This window comes from Oryzias latipes, chromosome 19, assembly GCF_002234675.1.
Source record: "Oryzias latipes chromosome 19, ASM223467v1".
In the NCBI taxonomy this organism is placed as follows: domain Eukaryota; kingdom Metazoa; phylum Chordata; class Actinopteri; order Beloniformes; family Adrianichthyidae; genus Oryzias; species Oryzias latipes.
In genome coordinates, this window is record NC_019877.2 from 309,911 (window position 1) to 332,205 (window position 22,295).

The 22,295-nt window shown below is 45.0% G+C and overlaps 1 long non-coding RNA gene across 1 annotated transcript in view; it reads right to left on the bottom strand.

Moving 5' to 3' along the window:
* Nucleotides 1–17,374, bottom strand: part of LOC105358224 — a 30,725-nt gene extending 13,351 nt beyond the window's left edge. Inside the window, exons 1-2 of the long non-coding RNA XR_002872083.1 lie at nucleotides 17,120–17,374; nucleotides 16,809–16,898 (exon numbers count right to left, since the gene is read on the bottom strand). This is a non-coding gene — a long non-coding RNA (uncharacterized LOC105358224). The remainder of the gene's footprint in view (nucleotides 1–16,808; nucleotides 16,899–17,119) is intronic.
* Nucleotides 17,375–22,295: the final 4,921 nt, after the last annotated feature.

Genomic DNA, 22,295 nt, shown 5'->3' on the forward strand with positions numbered 1-22,295 from the left:
TGTCTCGTGCTTCGACTACAAGGCACTTACTTTTGTTTTCGACGCTGTTATATTCAAAAAAGTCCCAAATAGGACTCTCCCGCTTTCTCCCAACTTTTAATACAGCCATCACGCTCATGTAAATGTCTATGACCACGCTAGCCGGCAGTGTCTGACAGACATCATGTGACGTCACAGACTACGTGATGCCGTAAGGTTCAGATTAAAGCCCTGCGCGGGACTATTTTCTTCATCCCGCGCCCGCTGAATTTCTGACCAATCCCGCCCGCTCCCGCAACGTATGCGTTACACTCCCGCCCACTCCCGCCCGCACCCGCAAAACTCATAGAATTTAGTCCCGCACAGTAATAGAGATGAATTGATTTTGTATCGTCTCCCGTCCCGCAGGAAAAAAACACGTATTTGTATTGATATTATTAAAGAGATTCATGTCTTCATGTCCCTCCTCCAGCCTCATCTTTTCATGCATTCCTCTTTTGTGTAATTTGCAACTTAATTATTAAATATATTTTCACAAATCCTGTTCGGTTAAAAGTGTGCGTGTGTGCGCGCGCAGACAGACGGCCTGAAGCACGCTCTTAGTAAGAGGCGGGGCGGGGCGTTGCACACCCCCAACAACAGATTAGATGACAGGGGCCGTTGGGCGTCTCTACCTGGTGCTTTCACGGAGCTTCAGTACATAAGAATCCAACAGCCGCACAGCCTAAAGTAGTCCGCTAATATATATTCATGAGATAGTCATGCCAGCACTGATCCCGTGGGGTTTTTTTCTGCCGCCCGCTCCCGCCCGCAGCACACTTCAAACCGCCCAATCTGGCGAGATTTGGGTTGGGTCCCGCGGGACCCGGCGGGACCCAATCCCAATGCAGCCCTCTAGTTCAGATACACAGTAAAACTAGCAGGGGTAAGTAAATAAACTTTATTTCAACCCAAAAGACTTATGTATTAACAAAGACGAAAACGAAGTATTTTTTGGGGTTAATATTAGTTAGTTTCAGTTAGTTTTATACACACAACAAACAGTTTTAGTTAGTTTTCGTTTTTTTTAAACTCTCGTTTTTATTTTTATTTCAGTTAACGAAAATGTTTTTTCAGTTCTAGTTTTAGTTTTTTCGTTCGTTTTCGTTAACTATAATAACCTTGACTGGGATGCAACGTATCCCTGGATTGTAGATCCATCATCTCTTCCAAACAACAGGAAAGGAGTGGTGCAAACATTTCTGAAAACAGAAAAGCAACTAAACAGGCAACCTGAGTGGAAGATGACTTACGCTGCCCAAGTCCATGACATGGTGAAGAGGGGAGCGGCAAAACAACTCACACAGAAAGACTTGAACAGCTGGAAAGGACCAATATGGTATGTGAGCCATCTAATTGCACCAAAGCCAAATTCCATGTCTACTCCTGTGCGTCTTGTCTGGAATAGTAGCCAAAAGTTCAATGGGCTGAGCATGAACGACCTCCTGTTGAAAGGACCTGATGTTCTAAATCCCATACGTGCAGTTTTAATACGGTTCAGAAGAGGAGTGCACGCAGCTCTGGGTGACATCAAGAAGATGTATAACTCTGTATGGTTGGAAGAAAAAGAGATGCATCTTCACCGTTTCCTCTGGAGGGATGACGAACAACAGGAAATCAGTGAATACGCCATCACCAGAGTGAACATGGGTGATCGACCAGCTGGATGTATTGCTCAACTGGCTATGCGAGAAACAGCAAATCTTCAAATTTTCATCAACCTAGAAGAGGAACGACAGATTGTTGAAGAAGACAGCTACGTTGATGACATTTTGACGTCCAGCAACAACTTGGAGAGCTTGAATGAAAACATAAAGGGAGTTGAAGAGATTCTGAAAGCAAGAGGGTTTTTCCAAATACCATGGATCCGATCTGGCCAAAGTGGGAGGCACACTGAAACTTCAGATCCTCTCACTCCAGCAAATGAAAACAAAGTCCTCATACTACCCAATCAGATGAAAATGGAGGAAAATAAAGCTCTTGGAGTTGGCTACCTGGTGAAAGAAGATAAACTGTATGTAATGACTGCAGTCAATTTCTCAAAAAGAAAATACAAAATAAGAGTTGAACAAGATCTTCTGGAAGAGGAAGTAAGGAGAAAAACTCCAAACCCCTTAACAAGAAGGGAGTTACTGAGCCAGGTCGCAAGTCTGTATGACCCAATTGGTTTAGCCACACCTACAAAACAAAAAGGGGTGATTCTTGTTAGGAAAGCCTTCCAAGAAGTAGGAGGTGGAGCTAAGACCAAAGACACCTGGGACAACCCCCTTTCTGACCACCTGAGAGAAGAAGCAATGCAGCTTTTTGAAGATTATATACGTCTCAGTCACATCACTTTCCCCAGGAGCCTCACACCAGTAGACTGGGTTGGAAATCCCTGCGGAATAACGTTTTCTGACGGAAGTGACAAAAGCTATGGTGCTGTGGTTTACTTCAAGTGGGAAACAATCAAAGGCGTTCAAGTTAGACTGGTTGAGTCAAAGGCAAAGCTTACTCCACTTAACCAAAAAGGAGATGCAGTCAAAGCTGAAATGTGTGGAGCTGTCTTTGCATCTCGACTAAGACTGTACGTCGAAAAGCACAGCTGCATGAAAATAGACTGCTGGTATCACCTAGTGGACAGTCAAACTGTTCTTGGAGCCATTCAGAGAGACAGTTATGGGTACCAAACCTTTTTGCTAACAGGATTGGTGAAATTCAAAAGATCGGACCCATAGAAGATTGGTGGTGGATACCAGGAGACTTCAATGTTGCAGACTGCATAACGAGAGGTACTGGACCTGAAAACCTCCATGAGGAGTCTGACTGGCAAAGGAGACCACCATTTTAGAGGAAACCCATGGCAGAATGGCCAATAAAGTCCAGCAAAGAAATTGCTGCCAGTTCCAAAGAAGGAGTTAACAAACTCCTATGAAAAGCTTACTCTTCTGCCATCACAAGAGCTCAGGCAAAAATCAAGACAAATGCACTCGACAATATGGTTCAAAGTAGTCCAAAAAAGGCATCTTGTGAGTCCAAAGTGGAGATTGTTCATGTTCGCAGACCTTCAGCTGGATCAGCAGTGAAAAAACTCATAGATGTGACCAAAATCAGCAGTTTGATGCGATTAGTCAGGATTATTGCTTGGCTTTGGAAAGCTGTTGAAATATGGAAGCAAAAACTGAAGAACCCAACAAGGAGACAAATCAAAGTTGTCCTTTCAAAAGAAGAATTAGGAAATGCAATTAAAAAACTCACACTCACTGTGGAAGAATACCAAGATGCTCTCAGGGATGCGTTCCACGCTGCACAGGAAGGGGTGAAATTTGAAGATACCACTCTGAACAGACTTGTTGTGTGCAAGGATGAGGAAACGGGACTTCACGTTTGTGGTGGAAGAATCCAAAGCTTTGATGAGGACAAAACAGCAGTGCCCCTTTTGCCATATAACTCCTGGGTGTCAACACTCCTCGCCTGAGAAGCACACAAAGCAAACCATGAAGACATTGCTGGAACACTCATGAGAATGAGGAAAAAGGCCTGGGTTGTTAAAGGCAGAAGACTAGCTAAAAAGGTGGTTGATAGCTGTGTGGAGTGCAGAAAGAATAAAGCCAAAAAATGTCAGCAAATCATGGCTGACCTTCCTCCTGAGAGAACACGTCCAGCTCAACCCTTTGAGTTTACCACAGTTGATTTGTTTGGGCCCTATGAAGTGAAAGATGAAGTAAGGAAAAGGGTGCGACTTAAGGTGTGGGGGATCGTCTTTTCATGTATGGCTTCCAGAGCTGTTCATGCTGATGTCGTAAGCGATCAGTCAACTGAATGTTTTCTGTTGGCATACAAGAGATTCACTGCCATCCGAGGTCACCCAAGAAAACTCTGGTCAGATCCTGGAAGCAACTTCGTAGGAGCAAAACCAACTCTTGAACACCTGTATGCGTTCTTGGATCGATTGGAAAGGTCAGATATCCAAAATGAAGCTGCGCTGCATGGGACCGATTGGAGTTGGAAGATACACCATGCCGACTCACCCCACAGAAGCGGAGCAGCAGAAGCAGCTGTCCGGGTGCTGAAAAGAGCCCTGCACAATCTAGGTGGGGATGGCATATTTACTTGGGGAGAATTCCAAACCTTCCTCTACATGGCAGCCAATTTAACTAATGAAAGACCCATAGATGTAAGAACTCAAACTCAAGAAGACTGTATAAGCTACATAACACCAAACACCTTACTGCTGGGAAGAGCTGGTCCTAAGGGTGACTCCTGCAGTTTTGACTTTGCAAGCTATCCATTCAAAAGACTGAATGTTATCCAAGTAGAAGTGAACAGATTCTGGAAGAAATGGAGCCAACTTGCTGGATCAAACCTCTTTATTAGGAGCAAATGGCACACCAAAACAAGGAACGTGGCTGTTAGAGATATTGTATGGATTGCAGATTCAAATGACAAATGGAAAAACTTACACCTGCATCTTTGTTTGGTCTGATTCCATTCCAACTCCAGAAACAAAGCCAAAGACACGACTGGTATGGACTATATTGAATTAAGAATCTATTTTATGTTGAATGCTGGTTATTGGTTATAATTTGAATGTCATGAGCATTTTGACGTTTGACATGTTAAGTTTTGAAATGTTAAATGGAAATTCTGATTTATGTCTTTAAGGTTTTCAACCTATCACCTTCATCTAAAATCAGAGAGCTACCTGCCGAAATAAATACAAAGGCAAAGCAAAGTAGATGTGTGATTGAGTTGTTTCCATGTCCTTTGGAAAACATGGTCTATCGAGTCAGACAGGAGCTGGGGGAGACCAAAAGACTCAACAGTGTGTGTGACTGGGTGAATGGGTCCGTGACTGTACAGCGCTTTGTCCTTGTAGGAGGAAAGGCGCTGTATAAGTATACGCCATTTACCATTTACCATAAAAGCGTGCACGACCTGCTCTGAAATATTAAAAGTTAAAAAGGGTTTAACTTTAGATAAAAGCCACAAATGATAAAATCATGATTTTAAAACGCCATTTATGAAATTTAAAATCACTGTCCTTGATGACGCCAAGGTTGGTGATTGTGGGCGTCACGTGATGCTGAACGGGCTCCAAGTCCAAGATTGGCTTTGGGTCCAAATATCATGACCTCTGTTTTTTCCTCATTAAGTTTTAAAAAGTTCTGGAATCTAGCCACAGGGGTTGCAAGCCAGTTACTTCTGTGCCGGTCCCAAGCCCGGATAAATAGAGAGGGTTGCGTCAGGAAGGGCATCCGGCGTAAAAATTGCCAAAATAACCATGCGAATCATCCACAACACTTTAGACATACCGGATCGGTCGAGGCCCAGGTTAACAACGACCGCCACCGATGCTGTTAACCTACAGGGTGTCGGTGGAAATTTGACTACTGTTGGTCGAAGAAAGAGGGGGGGCAGAAGGGTCCGTGGCCACAGAGAGAAGGGAAAAGGCAGGAACATAGGTTTGAGAATAGGGACTCTTAACGTTGGCACAATGACAGGGAAAGGCAGAGAGCTGGCAGACATGATGGAGAGAAGGAAGGTAGACGTACTGTGTGTGCAGGAGACAAGGTGGAAGGGCAGCAAGGCACGTAGTATTGGAGGAGGATACAAACTTTTCTATCATGGTGTTGATAGGAAGAGAAATGGGGTAGGAGTGATTCTGAAGGGGGAGTTTGTAAACAGTGTTCTTGAGGTGAAAAGAGTCTCAGACAGGATGATGAGCCTAAAGTTAGAAATTGAAGGGGTGATGGTGAATGTAGTCAGTGGGTATGCGCCACAGGTTGGCTGTGAGTTAGAAGTGAAGGAGAGATTCTGGAGTGAGTTGGATGAGGTCATAGAGAGTTTTCCCAGAGGAGAGAGAGTTGTTATTGGAGCAGACTTTAATGGGCATGTTGGTGAGGGCAACAGAGGTGATGAGGAGGTGATGGGCAGGTTTGGTGTGAAGGAAAGGAATCTGGAGGGACAGATGGTGGTGGACTTTGCAAAGAGGATGGAAATGGCTGTAGTCAACACTTACTTCCAGATGAGAGAGGAACATAGAGTGACATACAGAAGTGGAGGTAGGAGTACCCAGGTGGACTACATCCTATGTAGACGAGGTCATTTGAGAGAGGTTTATGACTGCAAAGTGGTGGTAGGAGAGAGTGTAGCCAGACAGCACCGCATGGTGGTGTGTAAGATGACTCTGGAGGTCAGGAAGAAGAAGAGAGGGAAAACAGAAAAGAAGACCAAGTGGTGGAAGCTACAGAATGAAGAAACTTGTGAGGAATTTAGGCAGAAGTTGAGACAGGTCCTGGGTGGTCAGGATGAGCTTCCAGATGACTGGGAAACTACAGCAGAGATTATAAGGGAAACAGGTAGGAAGGTGCTAGATGTGTCATCTGGAAAGAGGAAAGACGGTAAAGACACTTGGTGGTGGAATGAGGAAGTAAAGACACTTGGTGGTGGAATGAGGAAGTACAGGAATGCGTCCAGAGGAAGAGGTTGGCTAAAAAGAAGTGGGATGTAGAAAAGACTGAGGAAGGTAGACAGGAGTACAAGGAAGCGCAGCGTAGAGTGAAAAGAGAGGTGGCAAAGGCCAAACAGAAAGCTTACGATGAGCTATATGACAGGTTAGACACAAAGGAAGGAGAGAAGGACTTGTACAGGCTAGCCAGACAGAGAGACAGAGATGGGAAGGACGTGCAACAGATAAGGGTGATTAAGGACAGAGATGGAAAGGTGCTAACAACCCAGGAGAGTGTACAGAAAAGATGGAAGGAGTATTTTGAGGAGCTGATGAACGTGGAAAATGACAGGGAAAGAAGGGAGGAAGATGTGGTTGTTGTGGAGCAGGAAGTAGCAGAGATTGGAAAGGATGAGGTTAGGAAGGCTCTGAAAAGGATGAAGAGCGGAAAGGCCGTTGGTCCTGATGACGTACCTGTGGAGGTATGGAAGTGCTTAGGAGAGACAGCAGTGGAATTTCTAACGAGGTTGTTCGATAGGATTTTAGAGAGTGAGAAGATGCCTGAGGAATGGAGGAGAAGCGTTCTGGTTCCGATCTTTAAGAACAAGGGTGACACGCAGAACTGCAGCAACTATAGAGGAATAAAGTTGATGAGCCACACAATGAAGCTGTGGGAAAGAGTAGTGGAAGCCAGGCTTAGGAAGAAGGTGGAGATTTGTGAGCAGCAGTATGGTTTCATGCCCCGTAAGAGCACCACTGATGCCATTTTTGCTTTGAGAATGTTGATGGAAAAGTCCAGAGATGGTCAGAAGGAGCTGCATTGTGTGTTCGTAGATTTAGAGAAGGCGTATGACAGGGTGCCGAGGGAGGAGCTGTGGTACTGTATGAGGTCGTCTGGAGTGGCAGAGAAGTATGTCAGAGTAGTTCAGGACATGTATAAGAGAAGTATGACGGTGGTGAGATGTGCTGTAGGTCAGACAGAGGAGTTCAAGGTGGAGGTGGGACTACACCAAGGATCAGCTTTGAGTCCCCTTTTGTTTGCTATGCTGATGGACAGGCTGACAGACGAGTTAAGACAGGAATCTCCCTGGACAATGATGTTTGCGGATGACATCGTAATTTGCAGTGAGAGTAGAGAGCAGGTGGAGGAACAGCTAGAGAGGTGGAGGTTTGCTCTGGAAAGAAGAGGCATGAAGGTCAGTCGTAGTAAGACAGAATACATGTGTCTGAAGGAGAGGGATCAAGGTAGAAGCGTTAGGTTACAGGGGGCTGAGGTGAAGAAGGTGCAGGAGTTTAAGTACTTGAGGTCAACAGTTCAGTGTGATGGGGAGTGTGGAAAAGAGGTGAAGAGGCGAGTGCAGGCAGGTTGGAGCGGTTGGAGGAAAGTGTCAGGAGTGTTGTGTGACAGAAGAGTGTCAGCAAGACTCAAAGGAAAGGTGTACAAGACAGTGGTGAGACCAGCTCTGCTCTATGGGTTAGAGACGGTAGCAGTGAGACAGAGACAAGAGGCTGAGATGGAGGTAGCGGAGATGAAGATGTTGAGGTTCTCCTTAGGAGTGACCAGGTTAGACAGGATAAGGAACGAGTACATCAGAGGGACGGCTCATGTTGCCTGTGTTAGCGACAAAGTCAGAGAAGCCAGACTGAGATGGTTTGGACATGTTCAGAGGAGGGACAGTGGATTTATTGGTAGAAGGATGTTGGAGATGGAGCTGCCTGGCAGGAGGGCAAGAGGACGGCCAAAGAGGAGATACATGGATGTCTCAACAGAGGACATGAAGTTGGCTAATGTTAGGGTAGAAGATGTCCATGACAGAGTGAGGTGGAAAACGATGATTCGCTGTGACGACCCCTGATGGGAAAAGCCCAAAGAGAAAGATGAAGAAGTTTTAAAAAGTTCTGGGCCAACCAAACTCTGACGTCCCCCAGACAGTTAAGTAAGGGCGTCAGGGGGCTGCTTCCATTATTTTTAAGAATGGGCAAGTACAGTTGACAGACATCTGTGTAACCTGGATCAGGGCCCCACTAACATCAACAGGTTTGGAACATCTGGGTGCTCTTATTTTGGTGGGGCCAGTTCCCTATATTAACATCCGGGTCAAATAGCCATTTCCTGTCAACCAAGCTCTGGCTGTTGCTGATCTGCTGTGGCTGGCTGCAGCTCTTAGCTGTCTTCTATTTAAACTTTAAATCACACTTTGGTGTAACATCTCGCTGGACCAGACCCTTGAAAAAACTACTCTTCTGTGAGTCTTTGCGATCCAGTCACACACAGCTGTAAAACAGTCCTGCCAAGGCTCACTGCCTCACAGAAATGCCATGCTAGTGTGGCCACATACAGATTTCTGATCAATCTTTTTCTGTAGAAACTGGACATATTTCAGTTTTGTGTCCGTTTTGGACTTTTCAACTTGTTTGTTATTTGTACTTGTGCCTGGTCGGCCATTTTAGTTTGGAATTCAGTCATTCATTTCATTCATTGTTTTTCCTCGTCTGATTACTACTAAATTAAGTAATACTAATGCCAATAATGATTAAAAGTGCACTTTATGTTTGAAACCCATTGACTTATAGGCCTGAAGTTTGAAAGTAGGTTTCCACAAATTCTGTTAGGACCTTAAATTTATATTTTTTTCCTTACAATCATGACATACAGTTGCCTATACCCAAAACCCTGAAGGAGCTACGTTCTTTCCTTGGTTTCGCTGGTTACTACAGGCCATTTGTGAAAACTAATTTATCCGTTTCAAAACATACCACGGAGCACACCTGTCGCTCGCGCATACCCAGCGCTCAGCGGGCTGAGTCCGCGTTCCGGCGCGGCGGCGCGCGGCTGTGGCGGATTCCTCGCTTCTTCTTTACTCCGCTGAGCGAGGGCGTAGACCTCGCCGTCTGTCAGCGGGATCCTTGCTTCTTATTTCCTCCGCGGAGCTCGAGGGCATATAGCGCGGTGTGACACCGCTGCCAGCTGCCGAGCTCCGCGGAGGAAGGAGAGGCCGAGGATCCCACTGGACAAGCGCGGAGCACCCGCGAGCGACAGGTGTGCTCCGCCGTCGGTCAGAGGGATCCTCGTTTCTTCTTTCCTCCGCGGAGCTCGGCGTCTGGCCGCGGTGTCGCGTACCAGCGACACGCTACGCCCTCGCTCAGTCAGCGGCCAGCCATTGCTCAGCGGGCTGAGTCCGCCACAGCCGCGCTGTCGCCTGGAACGTCGCGGAGAACGCATTTATCTAATCTAATATATTTTTTTCAAATGTTTATCCATATGATTTATAATAAAGCTGCTCATAGCCCTGGCCCTGTTGTCCTGCTACAATCATCTTCCTGATCCTGTCCGTTCGCAGCCGTCGCTGCATGTCTGCATTTAAAGCACGAAGAGATCATTTCTCATTAAAATGCAGGAGAAAACTAAGTTTTTCTGTAGAAATGCATTTTTATTTCACTCTCTGTGTTCATACAAAATGATTGAGAGACTTGCTGTCACATTTGAACGTTTATCAGAAGAGTTATTGAGGCAGGAAGTGTGAATCTGTGAAGGTCTTTCTAACTTGACCAAGTTCTCCGAATCCTGCACTCTGATTGGTTGACTCCGCCTCCTCTTACCCTCCCTCCCCCCCTAGTCCCATTATCGGACACAGATCACTTTTGACCCAAGTTTCTCGCAAGGAATGTGTCAGAAGTCAGAGCGCAGTTGTAGCGCACCTGTGATTTGCGGCAGCAGATTCGAGCACACGCAGAAGCACATTTGAGCAGTTGGAATCACAGATTTGAAGTTGTAACTCTAAATGAACACATGCAATTGGAAATTTGTCAGTTCACAGCAGAAGATTTTTACACACAGATGCAGATTTTTGATGCACAAGTATTCAGATTCTATATTACAAGTTCTCAAATCAAATCTACAAGTGCGTTCTTTTTGACACATTTTTACCCTCATAATCAGGGGCCTCATTTATAAACGTTGCGTACGCACAAAAGAAGGCGTACGCCACTCTCTACGCAATAGTTGATATTTATAAAAAGCAAACTTGAGGGGAAAATGTGCGGTCCTTCACGCACGCTCTGACCCAGGCGTACGCACAAAAACGGGTGAAATGAGAAACGGCGACACCGTCGGCAGATGGAAGAAACACGTGAAAGTGAAAATGACGATACTGCCTCTCAGAAATAACATGAAGACTTCACAAAGCAAGTCTGACAATTAACAGCTACACCAACACCCGTTTGATCGATCAGCAGTGAAACAAACAAAAAAATCAAACAAATTACAACAGAAATTCAAATGAACACTTATTTGCAAAAAGAAAAGTGAAAAATGTTCTGCAATATTGGCATGTTGTGCAATTCATCCTCATAAATAATATAGTTAACAGACCGAAATAATGTACAAAACTGATATTCTCGTTAATGTGTCCGTCTGGCGGAGCAGATATAGGTGCGGGCGTGCGGACGAACGGACAGACGTACTAATTCTCCACTGGGGAAAGTTGTTTTCATAGCAAAACATTTCTTCATAAGCTATAGAATTATGGTATTCATGCATATGCCTTTAGTTTGTTTTATTTTTGATAAAACAATCTATGGCGTATGTCTCAACCATTCAGAAAGCAACAAGAAATTACATTTGCTGATCAATTTCCCATTTCCACGTGGATTATTACCGACATCTGTAGCTTGTCAGATGTAATTAAATGGAGGGAAATAAAATGCCCCATCACAATGCGTAATGACGCACAATGGCTGATCTGGCGCTCTTAGAAGATGTGGCAAATGGAAGAATTCGGAGTGAACGCATCTTTAGACAGCAAGAAGACTTGCTGGCGAGCTATACGAGTGGCTTATGAGCCGGTTCCCACTTCCTCCAGCCGTCCTGTTGGACCTCTGTGGGCTTTTGGGCCCGGCGTTACAGAGGAGCACTCGGAGGAACACGCGTGTCACCCGGTGCATCTGGCGCTGCGGTGTATTTCTGATTCTGATTCTAAAACTGAGATTTTTATTCAGTTATTCCTGAAAATTGCAAATATCAAGACTCTTGACCTTTGACCCCAAACTTGAGCAGGTGGTTCTGGTTCTGGCGGGTCCAAAGAATCTTTCAATCAGTTGCTGGACAAGTATTCCACTTTCATGACAGGATGACATTATATTCAGATCAACGAAACTTTATTTCAAAATATTTTTATTTTATATATTTTTTGAAATATTTGGTTAAAAAATATAAGATGAAATCAATGAGAAAAATAAAAATGACTGCATGAAGTTCACACAGTTTGACTCTGAGTGCTGATTTTCACATTAGCACATGTGTGCTTCCACACTTGCTGGATGCTTTAGAATGACCTCGTCTGTGTCTAGTCCAGCGGTGGGGAACCCATTGCTTGAGAGTCATATCTGGCTCTTTTGATGTTCACATCTGGCTCGCAGACAACTCTTTAATTATGAAAAAAAAGTTTAATTAGACCAGTCCTTCTCAGGTGCGATGCGATACCAGGGGGGCGCAGTAGTAGCGGTGCTTTGAGAAAAACAAAATCTGTGCCACTATTGGTTTCCTATTATCTGTTATATCACAGAGTTTGTAGCAGCCTGAAATCTGTGAACTGCCGTCCCTGCAGCTGCTCCTGTCTTTGGGAAGGAGCCGCTTGTGTTAAGGAAAAGGGGAAGGGGTAGTGGGCGCAGGCAGCCAGGTGACGCTGCCCGTCACTTACCACACACTGCAGCCGGTTATAATACTGGGGATTTTAACCTTCATGGAAATGACTGTTCATCCAATGGAATTTTTATTTTTGACTAAAACTTTAAATTTTGAGCAGCACGTCTCTGACCCCACCCATCAAAAGTGCAACACTTTGGACTTAGTTTTGTCTCTTGGCCTGAGCATTACTAATCATTGTGTGGAGGATGTACACATGAGTGATCATAGTGGTGTCTTCCTTGAGCTAAACGTCACTCCTGAACCTGTTTCTTCAGGCATACTGTCTCAAAGGCGCATCATCACCGCCAACACTGATGGACGTTTTTCAGTGCTGTTTGACCCCCACTTATTTAAGGAATGTTCTGATGTTGACAATCTGATAGTTTTAGTGATCACTGTGTCACCATCCTAGATCAGGTGGCTACTGTCAAATCCAATTTATCAAAGAAAAAAGTGTGTCCCTGGATTAATGAAGCCATCCAAAATGTAAAGAGACAGTGTCATCAAACTGAGCGTCTTTTGAAATTCACCAATCTCATGGTCCACAGGCTGCATCTTAGGGATCTGGTGTCCTCATACAACGAGATGGTGAAAGACGCCAGATCTGACCACTTCCACCAGCTAATATCCTCGAATGAGAAAAGCCCAGAAGTTTTGTTTGACACTATAAATTCTATTGGTAGTCCTGCAGCCCCAGTACCCTTTGTGTCCAGTCACACAAATGGTCAACTTTTAGACCTGTCACTCTGGAGGACATATCTGCTCTTTTGACCAAGTTGAAACCTTCTGCTTGTCCATCTGATGTCATTCCTTCCAAACTCTTCTTAAAGGTCCTTGATACCATCGGCCAAAGTGTCCCTGAAATGATCAACCTTTCACTTTCCACTGGTGTTTTTCCAAACGCATTCAAACATGCCATAGTGGAGCCTCTGCTGAAAAAGTCCAATCTGGACCCATCAGTCTTCCAGAATAACAGACTCATCTCAAAGCTTCCATTTATCTCAAAGATTCTGGAAAAGGTGGTAGCTGAACAATTGTCAGAGTTCTTGGATAAAAGGAGCATCTATGACACTTTTCAGTCAGGTTTTCGTAAACATAACTCCACAGAGACAGCCCTGCTGAAGGTGTCCAGTGATATTTTGATGTCTGCTGATTCTGGCAGACACACGGTCCTTGTCTTACTAGATCTTTCATCAGCCTTTACTGACCACCAGATCTTATTGGACAGATTGAGGGACCTGATTGGTTTGTCAGGGTCAGTTCTCCACTGGTTTTCCTCTTACTTATCCGGTCGGAATTTCAGTGTCATGGCCAACCACATAATGTCTCAGTCAGCAGACTTACTGTGTGGGGTTCCCCAGGGCTCTGTTCTAGGCCCTGTTCTGTTTCTCCAATACATGATCCCCCTTGGGAAGATCATTCAGGATTTCAGTGATGTTTCCTACCATCTCTTTGCTGATGATATCCAGCTATATTGCTCTTTTAAGCCCTCCGAGTCACACAAGCTGGATTCTCTGATGAACTGCTTGATGCAGATGAAACAACGGCTCTGTAAAAACTCTCTGCAGCTAAACTCAGAGAAAACAGAAACCTTAGTTGTTGCCCCTGATGATGCTATACCAGGGATTAAGCAGCACTTGGGTTCTCTTGGCCAGGCTGTCAAACCCAGCCTTAGAAATTTGGGGGTAATTTTTGACAAAGTTCTGTCGCTGGAGCAGCACTCCAAGCAGCTGATCAGGAACTGTTTCTTCCAGTTGAGGAACATTTCTTAACTACGGAAAATGGTGTCATATGAAGATCTAGAACTTCTTATTCGTGCCTTTGTTTATACACGGCTAGACTACTGTAACTTAAACAGCTGTCTCGCCTGCAGCTGATCCAGAACTCTACTGCGAGGATCTTGACCCGCACCAAGAGAAGAGATCACATCTCCCCTATCCTCAAAGCTCTTCATTGGCTCCCGGTTTCTTACCGACCAACCAAAAAGGTTACCCACCCCTGGTGTAAAGTGTTGAAATGTTTGATTTGTTCCTCAAATCACCGTGTGTGATGTTGTGCTGATCTGTGGCGGTGTTTTCAACCTTGGAGTATTTTAGAGGATAAACAATTGTAAAAAAAAACTATAAATGTCCACAGTTTGAAATATCAGTTCAGATTGAAACCTAATTTGTGTTTCTCTGAAGTCTAAACATCTCTACATGTTTGAACTGTTTTATAAAAAAAATACCAAAAGATTCAGACTTTAGAGAAAATGTTGAAAAAATGCAGTTTAAGAGTTAAAAAAGTATAAAAAAAATGAACTGATCATAAGTTTTTGATATGAAGACGTATGTGTGTGTGTATACTAGTGTGTGTGTGTTACTAGCCGCGTTTCCATGGGCAAAAGTAATCAGAATGAACGCCTGATCGGAAAAAAAATGCGTCATGTAAACGCGCCGTTTGGAATACTCTGCCCCGGTCAGACTCGTTCGGATCAGAATTTCTTTCCGATGGAGATAGCTGGGTTATACCGATCGTTTATCCGATCGTGGAGCATGTAAACGGTCATTCCGATCGTGTGTCTCTACTGCTCTGGGTTACGTCACGCATAGACGGCGTTTCACTGAGAGAAAGCCTTGGAGCTCATACGGGACCGACCAGCTGCTCTGCGGACGCCCCGTGAAAAGCGCCGCTCCGTTCTCGCCCCGCTGGCTCTCCCCTCTCTATCACCCCTCACAAGGGAGATGCGGGGCAGGAGCACTTCGTGCCCCCCGACGCTCACTGGTACCCGAGTGAACAGAGGAGCTGGATTAATAACTTCGTGTCTGAGAGGGGGAGTATGCTTTGTTACATGTGCGTTTTTGTTTTGTTTTTGTTGTGTGTGGGAGAATTCAGACTGCGGGCCGTCCCGCCGCCCCGGGGGTAGCGGCTGCAGGACTCAGGAGAGCCGCCATCTCACGCAGCGAGTTTGGGGAAGCAGAAATAAATGTCGCTCAGTCCTTTTCAACACTACTGCGCATGCCCAAATGATTCATTCTGACCGAAAGTGTGAGCCATGGGAACGTTTGTTCTAATCGGAAAGAGGTTTTCTGATCCCATGTGCACGGGTGAATTTTAACCCCACCATTGATCCCATCAAGATATTCTGCCCATGTAACCGCGGCTATTGTGCGTGCGTGTGTGTGTGTGTGTATACTGGTGTATGTGTGTACTAGTGGTGTGTGTGTTTAATGTGTGTGTGTGTAATGTGTGCGTGTCCTTGTGTGTGTATACTTGTGTTGTTGTGTGTGAAGGCAAAGCTAAAGTCAAAGAGGTCTTTCTTGAAAGGCGTCTCTGTTGACCTCCTTATTGTTGTAAACCTGTTGAGCTGCCGTCTCTTGTGATTGGTCGGCATCTGCATCATCCAGACGTGACATTGGTGTTGCCGTCACCTTCCTTGTGGGAGGGGCTTAACCCCCTACATCTTTAGGGATGCTCACAAACTGGTAGAAATGTTTCAACATGTATTTGTGTTCAGTCTAAGAATTCATAGCACTCCTGATTTGGTTGAGGTTTTTATTTTCCAAATCATACAGACTAGATGAGCACAAACAGTGATTTGACATGAACTGAAGGGCTTTTTCCAGCGTCCACACCAACAAGATTTACTGATAGAATGCCATTTCCAGAAGAGATGATGACAACAGAAACATTGGATTCCAGTGACAATAACAGGAAAATCATCAGGAGTTTCTCAGTACAGCAGGAAAAATGACAGCAAATCCAAAAATCTGATGGAAACATTCAGAAAACTGCAGTAAAAGTCCAAAGAAAAAACCACAAACCAGATGAAGAAATCAAAGAAAAACCATCAAAGAGGTGATTGTCCCCATCAGCCACAGATGCAGCATGAACACATCTGTTCAAAGATGTCATCTGATTGTTTCAAAGAACCAAACCCTTTTCATGACAGCAGATATCATTAGCTGTTGTCTTTGTCTGGAGGCTAGAAGGTGAAATCATTTCTGTCAGACACATTGATTTCTGTCCTCATCAAGAAGCTGAACCCACACAGGTTGTTGTTTCACCATCTAGCCCTCTAGAACCGGTTTACTTAGAAACTTTGATGAAAATGAACCCAAATGCATTAATTTCAGTTCCTGACCTGCCCTGAACTCCAACACAGATTCCAGAGCCAACATCTGCTTCTGTTGCCATTGGTGAAGGTTTTCCACTCGTGATACAGGCCTCAAAACTACGGTCATTTGATGTTGTGAATTTAATGCCACCCAGGCGATCTCCAGCATAGTTGGGCCAAAGAGTGAGGGTGGAAAAATATTCTCCATCCTCAAAAGTGAAAGAGTAATGATTATCACCGTCTACCCCGGCTGTTCCATATGTCTTTTGAATACCGTCAGTCATCAGGATCTGTATACCTCTCACTAGTTCTGGTCCGACCCACACATCCAGCTTTTTAAGCAGAGCTCCAGTATCTACACCATTAAAACTGAACGGGTATCCTCCATGTCCACCAACAATGGCAATAGGTGCTACGTACGGCATGTTGTCGTTGACTTGAAACGTCTAAAATAGAAAAAAAATGTCTTCTTTTAGAATGACAGTTAATGAAGATAAAGAAGCAGATATTTTGCTTTGTTCATTATAAAAACACAGCAGAACCAAATGACTTTTTCAAACTTGATCCATTTGACAAACCTGAGCTTGTTGCAAAAGGAGGAAAAGTTTCTTCCCTCAGACTTCTGGGAGAAGTTGTTTCCTCTGAAGACGGTCTGGAGCAGGACCAGACTGAAAAAGATTAGAAAATCCAACAATCTTAACAAACTCATAGCCTAAAACACACCAAGATCCTAACATTTGTCTGTAGAAAATACACAAAAACCAAGAACTTTCTAAAGAACTAAAACAGGACAAAGACCACAGCATCATTTGAAAGAAATGGGGACATTCTAGAAGAATGTTTGATGAAAACATCAAATGAATGAAAGCAGGACATCAAGAAAACTCACCAGAGCAGCTGAAGCTGAAGTTCTGCTGGTTGAGGCTGAGTCTCATCCTTAAATCAGACTCAAAGTGGGCGGGGCTCACATAGAACTTTGTTCCATCTCGTCAAGATATCAGGTCCGTTCTTTAAAACCAGTTTCTGTTTTTCTCAGTAAAACTAAATCTTGTTCAGACTCCTCACTGTCTTATGTTGTGCAATATCGTATCCAGATGTTCCTCTTTCATCAGTTCCAAAGTAGACCATGACTCCTGGAGCCACCTGTAATGACCTGAACACCTTTGGGGTCAAACATGGTGTCTGTTCACGGACAAACCATGGCGAGGTCCAACAAGAGAACGCAGCTCCGGTTCAGAGCAGGGAGGCCGTTCACATCACATCTTTCTGGCCGCCACTGTTGTTCCCCACATGGGCATTAAAGTCCACATGGTTGAACTGGGGGCTGGAGAGTAAGACCACACAGACAGCTCCCTCACACCTGCAGCAACTCCAGAATGTGGAAAATCCAACCCGTCTGGAGGGATTGAGATCCAGAGCCCAGGCTGCAGGTGGAGGGAGACCCGACTCTATTCATTCATTTACTCGTTCAGTCATCCAGTCATTTATTCCATCCCTTTTCATTACATTTCTTTCATTGTCCACTCTCGGACCAACCTAATGTCAGCCGTTTGATCCTCGTATGATTTTTTTCTAAAGGTAGTTTGCCATGTCTGGGTGGGTGGAGTCTCCCTGCCCCAGGTGGAGGAGTTTCAATATCTTGGGGTCTTGTTCACGAGTAAGGGAATATCAGAGCGTGAGATTGACAGGCGGATCGGGGCAGCGTCGGTAGTTATGTGGTCATTGTACTGGTCCATTATGGCGAAGAGAGAGCTGAGCCAAAAAGCAAAGCTCTCAATTTATCGGTCGATCTTCCCTCCAATACTCACCCTTTGGTCATGAGGTCTGGGTCACGACCCAAAGAACCCCCTCGTTTCATTGGACCCTACACCATTGACAAGGTCATCAACCCCTCCTGTGTCTGCCTCCGGCTCCCTGCTGCTCTCAAGGTCCACCCTTCATTTCACATTTCACAAATCAAGCCTGTTGTTAACAGCGTGCTTTGCCCGCCTTCCGCTTCCCCTCCACCCGCTCGGGTCATTGATGGCGCCCCTGCTTATACGATCAGTCGGATTTTAGACGTCTGCCGCTGGGGTCGCGGCCACCAGTTCCTCGTGGATTGGGAGGGCTATGGTCCAGAGGAACGCTCCTGGGTCTCCCGTTCCCTTATCCTGGACCGGACCTTCTTCTCCGCCTTCTATCGGGCTCACCCGGATCGGCGTCCCGGACCACCTGGAGGCGGTCGTTGAGGGGGGGTACTGTCACGGTTCCTGTCAGACTCCTCCCCCCTCCAGCTCTGCCAGCTCTTCTCCTCCTGATTGCCACCAGCTGTCGTCACTCAGCTCATCTTCTGCTGCTGCTCAAAAGGAGACCCAACGCCACAATTCATCGCCAGTTTGTTACCCCTTATGGTGACTAACCCTGGTCTAAGTTATGCTCTGGTTGCTCTTGCCTTGTTCTCGTTCTCGTTCTAATCCTATTCTCCTGTCTCAGGAAAACCAACCTCTCACGAGTGACGTCAGCGTGGACCTTCCATTCAACTTTCCCAAGAAGCCTGAAGATCTCACGGCTCACACTAAGCCCTCCAGCCACGCCACAAGCCACGACTTAGTCCGACCACTTCCAGCTCCAACCATCTACATCTCTGGAGAAACAATAAATCCATTCTCGCCAAAACACTTACCTGTCTTCCTTCTGGGTTACAGCATCTGGGTTCATCTTGCCTTGAGAAAAATGGGATATTTTTCATGTTTAAAAAAAAAGTCAATAACTCCCCCGTGAACCGCCACCTTAACGTGGTGGGGGAGTTTGAGAGCTCGAGTGATAACTCAGACCTGTTCCCAGTCCATGTTGGGCTCCGGCAGGGCTGCCCTTTATCACCGGTTCTGTTCATAGTTTTTATGGACAGAATTTCTAGGCGCAGGGGCCGGAAGGGGGTCTGGTTTGGGGAGCACAGGATTTCCTCTCTGCTTTTTGCAGATGATGTTGTCCTGTTGGCTTCATCGAGCCGGGACCTCCAGCGTGCATTGGGGCGGTTTGCAGCCGAGTGTGAAGTGGCTGGGATGAGGGTCAGCCCCGCTAAATCTGAGGTTCTCGACCGGAGAAAGGTAGTCTGCCATCTCTGGGTGGGTGGAGTGTCCCTGCCCCAGGTGGAGGAGTTTAATTACCTTGGGGTCTTGTTCACGAGTGAGGGAAGACCGGAGCGTGAGATTGACAGGCGGATCGGAGCGGCGTCTGTAGTTATGCGGTTGCTGTATTGGTCCGTTGTGGTGAAGAGAGAGCTGAGCCAAAAAGCAAAGCTCTCAATTTACTGGTCGGTCTTCATTCCAATACTCACCAATGGTCATTAGCTCTGGTTCATGACCCAAAGAACAAGGTCCAGAATAAATGAGCTTCCTCCGAAGGAGGACACGCTGGAGAGACTACGTTTCTCGGCTGGTCTGGGGACACTTCGGGGTCCCCCCAGAGAAGCTGGAGGAAGTGGCCGGGGCGAGGGAAGTCTGGACATCTCTGCTCAGTCTGCTGCCCCCGCGACCCGGTCCCGGATAAGCGGAGGAAGATGGATGGATGGATTGAAAAAAGTTAATAAAACTTTTTTTAAAAAAGCACAACTTTAATTTTTTTTTTTATATCTGGACATGGTTGTGGTCTTCGTCGGTCTCATTGGTGGCGTAGCAGCCTTTCTGTCTGGACAGACACCATAGCAGCACTGAGATGTGTCATTGAAAGTCAGCAGGATCTCACTGATGATTCCTAATGATTCCAGAGACACAAAGTAGACTCTTTTCAGACCTTAAACCCCATTTTAGAAGAAAAGACAAGGAATCTTTGTGTTTTAAAGGTTTCTGTCAGTTGGTCACCTCTTAAGTTATGACAAAGACTTCCACTGAAACTCCAAAAACTCTCAGTCAGAAACTTTGCTTGTTAACCAGAAGGTAAAAATAAAACATTTTAGTGCTTCAATCAGAAATAAGAAGCATTTAGCTTCATGCAGTTCTCCAAAAGTTCTTATCACAAATGATCTGTAACAAAATAACACAGAAACCTTTGATAAACCTGTTGTTGTCATTTCTGCAATAGAGATGATTCTGTCTTTCCACGTCTGCACATATACTCCGTCCTATGAGACACAAACTAGTCTCTTCTTGCGGTTCTTCTAAAAATGACCTGTTTAGGGGCGGGTTAGGCTCCAGCAGCCCCGTGACCCCGTCAGGGATACAATATGTTCCAAAAATGGACGGGTGTCTGTTCATCCCCCCCAGACCAACATGGAATGGTTTCTCCTCCAGGTGGGTCACTCACATTCCTGCAAACAGGTGACTTTATTAAGGAGAACAAGGAAGGAAACTGGAAAAAGGTGAATCAGAAAGGACCTCTCTTCTTGAACCCCCCCTGACATCACAGGACTGTAGTTTGGGTTGAAAGACCTTTGGTCTTCTTTGGAGCTAATAAGAGAGTCGGATATGTTTTCATTGCACAACATTAAAACAGAATCACGTTGAAACGTGAAAAAGAGTTTGTTCTTCAGAAAAACAACAGAAACTGGTTTTCAAAATGTTTCTGATGCCCTGAAGGTCGGAAAGAGGTTTGTGGGAAAACGTGAGACATTTTGGAGCCGCTCTGATTTCTTCCAAATGTTTTCATGAAACATCGTGAAAAATGAACCAGAACTATCAAAAAGACAGGATTTACTATCAGCCAAGTAGAAGAGAACATCACAATGTCACACTGGTCTGCAGTCAGTCCAGAACGCAGCAGCACCACTGGTAACTGGAACATCCAGAATGCACCACTCTGGACTCTGTTCCTCAGCGTAGCGTTGTTAAAATAGTTCTCCGCCTACGTCTTAAAGACCGTGAAAACTTTGTGTGACGTCATAACCGGTCTGTGGCGCTAAAAAGGTTGGGGACCGCCGCCTTAATTGACTGAATGTCACCTCCATTGTGGGCTCAGGGCCCTACAGATGTTGGATTGGTAAAACTTTCCACTGATTTGCGCATTGGAAATTAACATTTTGAGCTCTTCATGGCCTCACCCCAGTTTACTTGTAACTGTCTGCAGCCATTCTAGAGTTTGAAGGTCTGCAAATCTAAATTTGCTGCATGTGCCTAGGTCACGACAGAAAGACTGGGGGGACCTGCTTTTCCATCACCGACCCTCAGTTCTAGAATAACATTCCTGCAGAACTGTGCCTGATAACTGACCTTACCAGCTTTAAAAGTCAATTTAAAACTTACCATTTTAAAATGGCTTTCAGTGCTCAGTAGTTGGTGGCTTTTTACTATCTAGTATATGTTTTAGTAAAGTTTAAGTTTAGTAAAGCTTCAATAAATTTATTGTTGTCATTTCTGCAATAGAGTTGTTTCTTTTTTTAGTTGAAAAGAATCCCTGAATCCATGTTTAGATGTTTTCTTCTTAAAAACCGTGTTTTCTGGTCCTCAATCAAATGTTGAAGTTCATTCAATAAACTAAAAGGATGAATCCGTCCGAAAGAGTCAATTTCATACAGATGATGACGACGTCCCTAAAGACCTTAAAGACAAATTGGAGGAATATTTTTGATGCTGAAAAAGTCAATGAAGCTTTTTTTTAAAAGCACAACTTTAAAAGTTCTATTTCAGTCAGACAACTCTTGCAGAAGAATATTTATTTCACAACATCTTTAGATTTTCACATCTTTTGGTTGGCATTCACAATTAGATTCACAACTTCGTTTTGGCATAAGGCTCCGTTCAATTCCTTGAGATAATTCTTTTTCCTTACACTTTCGGGTAACAAAAACCCCCAACACCAAGATCATCCAGAAGAAGAAAATGTGAATGTATAATCAGTGTGTAAATAAGATGAGGTGTGTTTCGGCGGCATTCCATTTTCACTTCATTTCATTTTCCGGTATGACTGCTATGTGTTTACCCGGCGCCATTGACCGTTTGGGCCGCTCCCGTTCGAGAAGCACTCTACGAAGGGAACATGCTATCTAGTGTATCTGCTATGTGTTTACCCGGCGCCATTGACCGTTTGGGCCGCTCCCGTTCGAGAAGCACTCTACGAAGGGAACATGCTATCTAGTGTATCTGCTATGTGTT